Source organism: Scyliorhinus canicula, chromosome 5 (assembly GCF_902713615.1).
Source record: "Scyliorhinus canicula chromosome 5, sScyCan1.1, whole genome shotgun sequence".
Lineage (NCBI taxonomy): Eukaryota > Metazoa > Chordata > Chondrichthyes > Carcharhiniformes > Scyliorhinidae > Scyliorhinus > Scyliorhinus canicula.
In genome coordinates this window covers 129,936,822-129,946,525 of record NC_052150.1, presented here as the reverse complement: position 1 = coordinate 129,946,525, position 9,704 = coordinate 129,936,822, and the positions used below count along the sequence as shown (strand labels likewise).

Below are 9,704 nucleotides of genomic sequence, written 5' to 3'. Positions count from 1 at the left end.
GTCTAAGTAGCTTTGAGTATATTCAATTTCCCAGCTTCCAGTGCTTGCTGGGGAAGAGAATTCCAAAGACTAAAGATCCTCTGATCCTCTGCGCTGTGGGGCCAGGGGTAGAAGAAGGCAGTGTTGGGCCTGCATCCTCGTCACTGTTCACCCTCCCACCCAACTTGGTATCATCTGCAAACTTTGAGATATTACATTTTGTTCCCTCATCAAAATCATTAATATATATTGTGAATAGCTGGGGTCCCAGCACCGATCGCTGTGGTACCCCACTAGTTACTGCCTGCCAATTTGAAAAGGACCCATTAATTCCTACTCTTTGTTTCCTCTCTGCCAACCAGTTTTCTATCCACCTCAATACATTTCCCCAATCCCATGCGCTTTAATTTTACACAATAATCTGTTATGTGGGACTTTGTCAAATGCCTTCTGAAAGTCCAAATATACCACATCGACTGGCTCCCCTTTGTCAACTGTATTCCAACAGATTTGTCAAGCATGATTTCCCCTTCATAAATCCATGCTGACTTTCACTGATCCTGTCACTGCTTTCTAAATGTTCCGCTATAAAGTCCTTGATAATGGATACATTAATTTTCCCCACTCCCGATGTTAGGCTTACTGGTCTATAATTCCCTGCTTTCTCTCTACCTCCCGTTTAAATATTGGAGTGACACGAGCTCCCCTCCAATATAGGAATGTAAGATTCTAGATGCTTTGAGGTGTTTGGCATTTCCTGGCAATTGGATGCTATAGAAACATCTTGGTGTTCACCTAGGGAAATAAAATATACTACAGTGCTATGTTTCACCAAGGGAAATAAAATATACTACAGTGCTATGTTTAATGCAGCCTTTTATTAGAATATTACATTCTGAGCTTCAGTACATGAGTAGTTTACATGTAGTAAATGTAACAAGCTTTGAAGGAACATTTATGTCATTGCATCTATGATTTTCAAAACTCTCCACCACTGGAGTTTGCCTTGAGGTCTGTTGTGCACTAACTGTTAAAGATAGAGATGGCTTCCTATGATTAATTACCAACCCCAGTATTGTTGTATTCTGCAACCAGGAGGGTGGCTGAAGTTGATGGATCTCAGTCATCTCTTTGTCAAGCAATTCCATTGTTCCTATGGCCAGATGTAGCTTGATGTCAACACATGATATTGACACTCATTGTATCCTATGGAGGCAGGATATGAGGGAGAGGGTAAATTAGTTTTGTAGAAAGAATATGAGATGACTAATACTAACTGTACTTGACTTAAGTATTGCTGAAAAAAGACACATGTTGTCAAAACTTTTCACCTTGCACTCATCAGGACATATGTCAAGGAAACCACATGTAAAGGAACAACAATGTATACTGCATGAGAAGAGAGTGCTGATGTCAAACACTTGAGCAACAGGTGAAGCTAGTTGTTTTGTGCTGCTACAATGCAATAGCATCACGAGTGGTATTCACAAACAGGATGTTGCCGCCAAGCCAAAATGCCATGAGAGGAGAGCAAAAACGTGAGCAAAAGGTGAAGTGTTGCTGCTGTGCAGTAGTGTTTTCCACTAACAGGATGCTGCCATCAAGCCAAACAGGTATTCTGCCTACCACACAATTGAGTAATGTGGTATATGAATTTTGGTGCTGGTGTAATGCCAGTGTGTAGGCCATATAACCCAACAACTGGCAGACCGCTTCAAACAGCACGTCCCTTTGGCTCTTCACAAATGACTAAATGCCGTGCTTGCAAAACTCAAAGCACAGGGCGGAATTTTTGAAGTGTCAGCTCGGATGGGAAAACAATGTGAACCGACCAGCTGCTCTGCCGGTTTTTCCCGCCAAATTTCTCACCACTCTGAAAATAGAAATCCTGGCGGCGGGTCCCTCAATGACATGCAACCTTGGCTCCTGACAGATTGGGGCGCCGTTTTTAAAGGGCATCTCAATGTTAAAGAATGCATCTCTTCCCCATGGATACAGAATCCCCCTAACCCAAACATCTCCAATGGAAGCCCCCCGGAAATGCCCCCAGCACTGCCCTCTGACATTGCCCAGGCATTACCTTCTTACCCTGGAGGGTGTACTTATCTGTGCACCTCGGTGAGTTCTGTTTCATCAGTTCCTCATTTGTAAAAGCCCGTTGGGAACACCAGTGGTGTGATTTGGGCAGCACGGTAGCATGGTGGTTAGCATAAATGCTTCACAGCTCCAGGGTCCCAGGTTCGATTCCCGGCTGGGTCACTGTCTGTGTGGAGTCTGCACGTCCTCCCCATGTGTGCGTGGGTTTCCTCCAGGTGCTCCGGTTTCCTCCCACAGTCCAAAGATGTGCGGGTTAGGTGGATTGGCCATGCTAAATTGCCCGTAGTGTAGGGTTAATGGGGGGGATTGTTGGGTTGCGGGTGTGGGGTGGATGCGTGGGTTTGAGTGGGGTGGTCATTGCTCGGCGCAGCGTCGGGGGCCGAGGGGCCTGTTCTGTGCTGTACTGTTCTGTGTTCTGTGTATGTCATGCTGCGGCATTGGGTACTTTAACATATGAATGCAAATGGGGTACCCATCATTGCATTGTGGAAACCCCATTATGTCACTGGTGGAGGGGGCAGGGACAATGAATTAGGGAAATCCTGCCTGAATAAAAATGTTTTGAGACTCTCAATTCTCTGTCCCCTCCACCAGTCCCATCTGCCAAAAACAGAGGTGGAAAATCACCCCCATGGTGTCTAACATTAGATGGCAGTTGGGAGGCAGTGGCGATGTAGTATTGTCGCTGGACTAGTAATCCAGAGACTCAGAGTCATGCTACTTACCTGGTCTGGCCTACATGTGACTCCAGACCCACAGCAATGTGGTTGACTCGTAAATGCCCTCAAGGGCGGGCAATAAATGCTGGCCCAGCCAGCGACGCCCTCATCCCATGGACAAATTTTTAAAAGTTGCTGAACAATCCTGAGTGTGTTAAGAATTACACTGGCAATCAAATTAAGATTATCAATCGGGCTCACAGTGTGAATCACATACCCATGATAGAAATTATATGTTAACTCACTGGACCCTGTCCTTTACAAACAGAAAGAACATGTACACACATTTGCATTTTTCAACTAAAAAAAAATAGCCAATAGCTATTTCCTGATTCATTTCCCAGGGCAATGCCTTGATCAATCAGAGTCAACCAGCTTGGTTGAATTTTAAAAAAGCTTGGCAGTTAACTTTCAGTTATCAGTTAACTTGTGGATTTTCCATGGCAGCGTCTCTGCCAATCAGAGTCCACTTGCTAACCAAGCAGCACTCTCTTCTCACACAGTATAAATTTGGCCTGAGGAATCCAGGATAAAAAGCTTCAGCATTACTCAGGTTCAGTTCTGTAGAACATACAATGCAGAAGGAGGCCATTTGGCCCATCAAATCTGTACCGACCCACTTAAGCCCTCACTTCCACCCTATCCTCGTAACCCAGTAACCCCTCCTAACCTTTTTGGTCATTAAGGGCAATTTATCATGGCCAATCCACCTACCCTGCACATCTTTGGACTGTGGGAGGAAACTGGAGCACCCGGTAGACACGGGGAGAATGTGCAAACTCCGCACAGACAGTGACCCAGTGGGGAATCGAACCTGGGACCCTGGCGCTGTGAAGCCACAGTGCTATCCACTTGTGCTACCGTGCTGTCCAAACTACCAAACAACTATTTAACTTACTTCTAGGATCACATTTGCTGGGTTATTTGCCTCCTCTTGGCTAAAAAGAGCAGTTCCTTCTTCTTGGTCACATCCTCCATGAAGATCTCCAGAATGGTGCCTGAAAGTCAAGGGTACAGTTGTAGAAAATCAAGGAGCGCTGGCAAAATTGAAGTCAATGAGAATCGGGAAAACTGTCCACTGGTTGGAATCATACCTGGAACAAAATAAGATGGCTGTGATTGTTGGCAGTCAATCATCTCAGTCCATAAGACCATAAGACATAGGAGCAGAATTAGGCCATTTGGCCCATTGAGTCTGCTCTGCCATTCAATCATGGCTGATATGTTTCTCATCCCCATTCTCCTGCCTTCTCCCATAACCCCTGATCCCCCTTATCAATCAAGAACCTATCTATCTCTGTCTTAAAGACACTCAGTGATTTGGCCTCCACAGCTTTCTGTGGCAAAGAGTTCCACAGATTCACCACCCTCTGGCTGTAGAAATTCTTCCTCATCTTAGTTTTAAAGGATCGTCGCTTTAGTCTGAGATGGTGTCCTCTGGTTCTAGCTTTTCCTACAAGTGGAAACAGCCTCTCCACGTTCACTCTATCTAGGCCACTCAATATCCTATATGTTTCAATAAGATCCCCTCTCATCCCTCAAAACTCCAACGAGTACAGATCCAAAGTCCTAAACTGCTCCTCATATGACAAGCTCTTCATTCCAGGGATCAATGGGAACCTCCTCTGAACCCTTTCCAAGGCCAGAACATCCTTCCTTAGTTATGGGGCCCACAACTGTTCACAATACTCCAATTGGGGTCTGAGTAGACCTTATATAGCCCCAGGACATCGCTGCAGGAGTTGCTCATGTTAGTGTCCTTAAACCAACTATCTACAGCTCCTTAATTAATGACCTCCTTCCATCATAAAGTTCTAAGTGTGGTTTCTCACTGATAATTGCACAATGTTCAGCACCATTCATGACTCCTCAGACACTGAAGCAGTCCAAGCCCATATGCAGCAACACCTGGACAACATTTTGGCTTGAACTGAAATGGCAAGTAACATTCATATAACACAAATGCCAGGCAATGACCATCTCCAACAAAAGAGAATCTAACCGCTCTCCTTGACATTCAATGACATCACTATTGCTGAATTCCCCGTTATCAACATCCTGGGATGACCATTGACCAGAAACTGAGCTGGACTAGCTATACTGTGGCTACAAGAGCCGATGAGAAGCCAGGAATTCTGCTGTGAGTAACTCACTTCCTGACTCTCTAAAGTCTGCCCTCTATCTACAAGGTACAAGTCAGGAGTGTCATAGGACACTCCCCACTTGCCTGGATGAGTGCAACACAACTCCAGTAACATTCAATACGTTTGACACCATCCAGTACAAAGCAGCCAGCTTGATTGGTGCCCCATCCACCACCTTAAACATTTGCTGTCTTCATTACCTGCACTCAACGGCAACAGTGTGTACTATATACAAGATGCACTGCAGCACTTCACCAATGCCCTTTCCACAGCACATTCCTAGAAGGCTGAGGGAAGCATAGGAATGTAATCAGCTGCAAGTTGCCCTCCAAACCACCATCCATCAGTCTTGCTGGGTCAAAATCCTGGAACATCCTTCCTAACTGCAAGTATATTTGCACCAGATGGACTGCAGCAGTTCAAGAAGGCTGCCCATTACCATCTCCTCAAGGGTAATTAGGGATGAGCAATAAACGCTGGTCAAGCCAACGATGCATTAACCAGGACAGAATAAAAAAATAACTTGCCCTGGCCACTATCTTCACTCTATTGCAATAACTCAAATCAGTGATTCAAGTTTGAATGGGTCTCACCCCCACAACCCAAAGATGTTCAGGCTAGGTGAATTGGCCAAGCTAAATTGCCACTTAATTGGAAAAAAAAGATATGGGTACTTAAATTTTTTTTTAAATCAGTGGTCAAAACTGTCAATATGCACCTCCCCTTTAAGAAATTTTAGTTGCCTTTAAGTGCATCATTGCTGCCTGATTCTCACCAATCAGCATGCTGCCAATAAACCACGCGAGTGCCATTGTCAACCCACCACAATAATCATAAGGGGCACCAGCTCCAGTTTGGCTTCTACCTCTTGGCAAGGTCAATGGACACATGAAAAAGCCACGACATCCATTTTATGCCTATCTTGGCACATGTTTTTTACATCATGCCAAACGTAATGTCAGTCTGGGTCAAGCTCCATTCAAGCATGTAAGCTTGACTGACACTCATTGTTGGAGGTCTAGTCCTTTGGATGGAAATTTAGAAAGTGGCTCTATCTAGTTTTACAATATTAATTTGTATTCTGGAATATTACAGATTCCATGTCAGATTTTCAAAGTAAAGGGAGTTTTCCTGGTGCCTTTGCCAAGATTACTCTTCCAACCAAAACAGCAACAAAAAAGGTTAAACGGGTATTTGCAGATTCTTGCAATGTACAAAATGGATTCCACATTAACAACAGGCAAAGCACTCCAAAGTAAGCCCTTAGATTTGAGGCATATTGAAACATATGGCACTAAATTACTTTCAATGCTGGAATTGACTGGGAAGCTTCAGTCCACATAATTTAAAATTACAAACTGCTGCTGCTCTACTCATCCACATATAATCAAATATTGCTATCTGTATAAATCATTTAAATCAAGATAAAGCCATAATGTAGCTGCAGCGAAGGATTTAGAATATATCCCAGAGATGGAACGTTCTCGTATTCAACTGCTTATTATTCCCCATTAAGCCTCCAGTACCTTCATCACAGTCATTCTGTCTGCTTGTGTGGATGTCATCATGATTATAGAGTGCTGACAGTTGGCATTGGTACTGACAGCTGCTGCAGGCACAAGACGTGAGGCAGACTGAATATCCCTGCTCTCTCACACATTAAAAAAACAGGACGAGGGAGAGACATCAAGGCTTCAGGTTTCAGGATTCAGGACAAAATGCTCCAAGCTGCTTCAGATCCACTTTGGTAGCTCATGATATAATCTGAACTTTTTGATTCAATTACCACCTTATCATAATTCCAGAGCTGGTTAAGTTGGGCATAACATACTTATTGTAGGTGATGCAGAATGGATGGAGAAGTGCTGAGAACTAGAATGTGAAAGAGGAAAGTTTCAAAGGAAATGTTCCATTCTGATTTGAAGTTTTGTAAACAATTTGTAAACAATGTTTTCCTGCAATGATTATTGCATGCTGCTGTTCTCCTCCTGTCACGCTGCCCTGTTTGTGTAGCAAGCTGGTCTGCTTTCAGCTGCTGGCTATATGCCCATCTTAGCCATGGTGCAAATGGTGTCATAAAGATGGTGTTGCAGAAGAAATAGTGTTAGGTTTTTTGTGCCATTCTGACAGATATTGTACAAAATAACCGATTGAACAAGCACAGACTTTAGGGCAGGGCTTTTCCAACTTATTTCCCAGGACACACTTTTGACAACTGGCCGACCTTCGTGGCCCACGCCGGCCGCCCTTCACGGCACATGCCATGTTCCCTTACCTTTAATGCAAAAGGGAGCCTGCTTAGTCCTCACAATCTCACTCCAATCAGGTTCACAGGAGAAGAGGGCAACATGCATATCAGATGCAGCCAGTTACTTTGTTCCATCTTCATCTTTGTGACAATGGAAAATCCAACTCGCACATGTAGGTCGTTGAGAAGGCCAATAGCAACAAAATGCTTGTTTTACTCAGCAAAGGATGCTCCTGGGAGATTCTACACCAGAATGCTGACAGCTTCATGGGCTTTTGGTGTGTTTTTAATGTGCTATCACAGGTCAGGTACAGCAGTGTAGTCATTTAATTTGGATTTAGCTCTAAGTTAATAACTGATTTTGGGGTCTCAACACAAAAGAAAATTTTCACTCACCACTTCTCTTTCAAAATCTGAAACTTCTCTTCTCATTTGCCAGTATTTCCCTGCATACAACACACATGGGCTTTGAATTTTTATTAGCATTGGCACAATTGACAAAACCATACCTCAAGAAATCATCCTTATACTGCTTTGTTCTCGAGTTAAGTTCCTTATTTGTAGGCTGTTAACCAGAGTCCCCGGAGCTCTGTACAGATCTAACACTAGCACTGCTCTGTCCTGCCCTGGACTCTCCTGCGCAGCTGTCTCCATCAGATTCAGTTGTGGGATCCTAGCCAGTAGGTACACTGCTAATTTGAATCTCTGGCCATCTCTTACTTGTAAGAAAATAATCCATCATCACAGTTTTCATGCCTTGCTCGCTAGTAGCTAGAAATGGAAGAAGCTTGCCTCTATGATTTGGCACCAAAAGCACGTACATACAGGGTGCTTGATGTACGTGTAGGGCGCATGACATGCTCACTGCTGCTGCCTCTGGCCGGAAGACTAAACACAGCCTCATTTCCTTTTTTTCCCAATAAATTCAGAGTACCCAATTAATTTTTTCCAATTAAGGGGCAATTTAGCGTGGCCAATCTACCTAGCCTGCACATCTTTGGGTTGTGGGGCAAAACCCATGCAAACACGGGGAGAATGTGCAAACTCCACACGGGCAGTGACCCAGAGCCTGGATCGAACTTGGGTACTCGGCGCCACTCATTTCCTTATTTAAAAGGCATCAGTGGCCGCCATATTCAATAAAAACGGCAGTAGCGGCTGATGGGTGATTCTCCCACAATCGGGACCACCACAGGATTGCTGCAACCATTCGCTCCTTGACCCTCCCGACACCCGCCCATGATCCACCCATGGGTCGTGACCAGCAATTTGAAAAATCCTGCTTTAGGGCCATGGCGCCCTTTAGGGCAATAGGGCCTTTAAGTTCTGAACTGCCAGCATATTTTACTGGCTGCATTTGGTGGAGAGTTAGGGAGTGTTTTATCTCAGAACAGTGTATACAAATTATATGAGCTCATGGAATTTGCTGTATTCAGCACTTAGCACAGAATGAATTTTCCCTTGAAAGTATCTGTCTACTAAGTGCATTCCTTGAGAGGAACTGAGGGACAGCACAGTGAAACAGTGGTTAGCACTGGTACCTCACAGCATAAGAGACCCGAGTTCAATTTTGGCTTTGGGTCACTGTCTGTGCGGAGTCGGCACATTCTCCCCGTGTCTGCGTGGGTTTCCTCCGGGTGCTCTAGTTTTTTTCCCACAGTCCAAAAATGTGCAGGTTACGTGGATTGGCCATGCTAAATTGCCCCTTAGTGCCCTAAGATGTGCAGGTTAGGTGGGGTTACAGGGTTAGGGTGGCAGAGTGGGTAGGGTGCTCTTTCAGAGAGTTGGTGCAGAGTCGATGGACTGAATGGTCTCCTTCTACATCGTAGGAATTCTATGCCTTGGTTCTATGTGGTACAAACTGGTCTTAGTATGAAATTGAAGGTTATTATTAACCTGGTTAGGAAATTGGCTGAGATGCAGGCGACAGACAATTGGTACTGTAATTGGCAGGATGTGACTAATGAGCTCCTACAAGGAGCTGTGTTGGGGCGTCAACTATTCACCATATCCATTCATGACTTCGATTTCAAACAATGATGAGTTAGAGTACAGGAGGGAGATAGTGAACCTAGTGGGGTGGTGTAACAAAAACAATCTCTCTCTCAATGCCAGCAAAACTAAGGAGCTGGTCGTTGACTTCAGGAAGAGATGGAGATGGTTAACAGCTTCAAATTCCTAGATGTACACATCACCAACAATCTGTCCTGGTCCACCCATGTCGATGTTACGACCAAGAAAACACAACAGTGTCTGTACTTCCTCAGGAAATTAAGGAAATGCGGCATGTCCACATTGACTCTTACCAATTGTTACAAATGCACTATAGAAAGTATCCTATCTGGCTGCATCACAGCCTGGTATGGCAACTGCTCGGCCCAAGACCATAAGAAGCTACAAAGAGTCCTGAACACAGCCCAGACCATCACGTGAACCTGCCTCCCATCCATTGACTCTGTCTACACCTTCCGCTGCCTTGGAAAAGCGGGCAGCATAATCAAAGGCCCCTTCCCCCTG

At 44.6% G+C, this 9,704-nt stretch overlaps 1 long non-coding RNA gene across 2 annotated transcripts; it reads right to left on the bottom strand.

Moving 5' to 3' along the window:
• Positions 1–842: 842 nt before the first annotated feature.
• LOC119965636 lies at positions 843–6,652 on the bottom strand. Of its 2 annotated transcripts, none has more exons than XR_005460583.1 (3): positions 6,466–6,652; positions 3,694–3,889; positions 843–1,185 (listed from the first exon to the last, which is right to left on the bottom strand). It is a non-coding gene; the product is annotated as an uncharacterized LOC119965636 (long non-coding RNA). The 2 variants fall into 2 exon arrangements; XR_005460582.1 differs by having other exon boundaries at positions 3,694–3,793.
• Between the last annotated feature and the right edge of the window lie 3,052 nt (positions 6,653–9,704).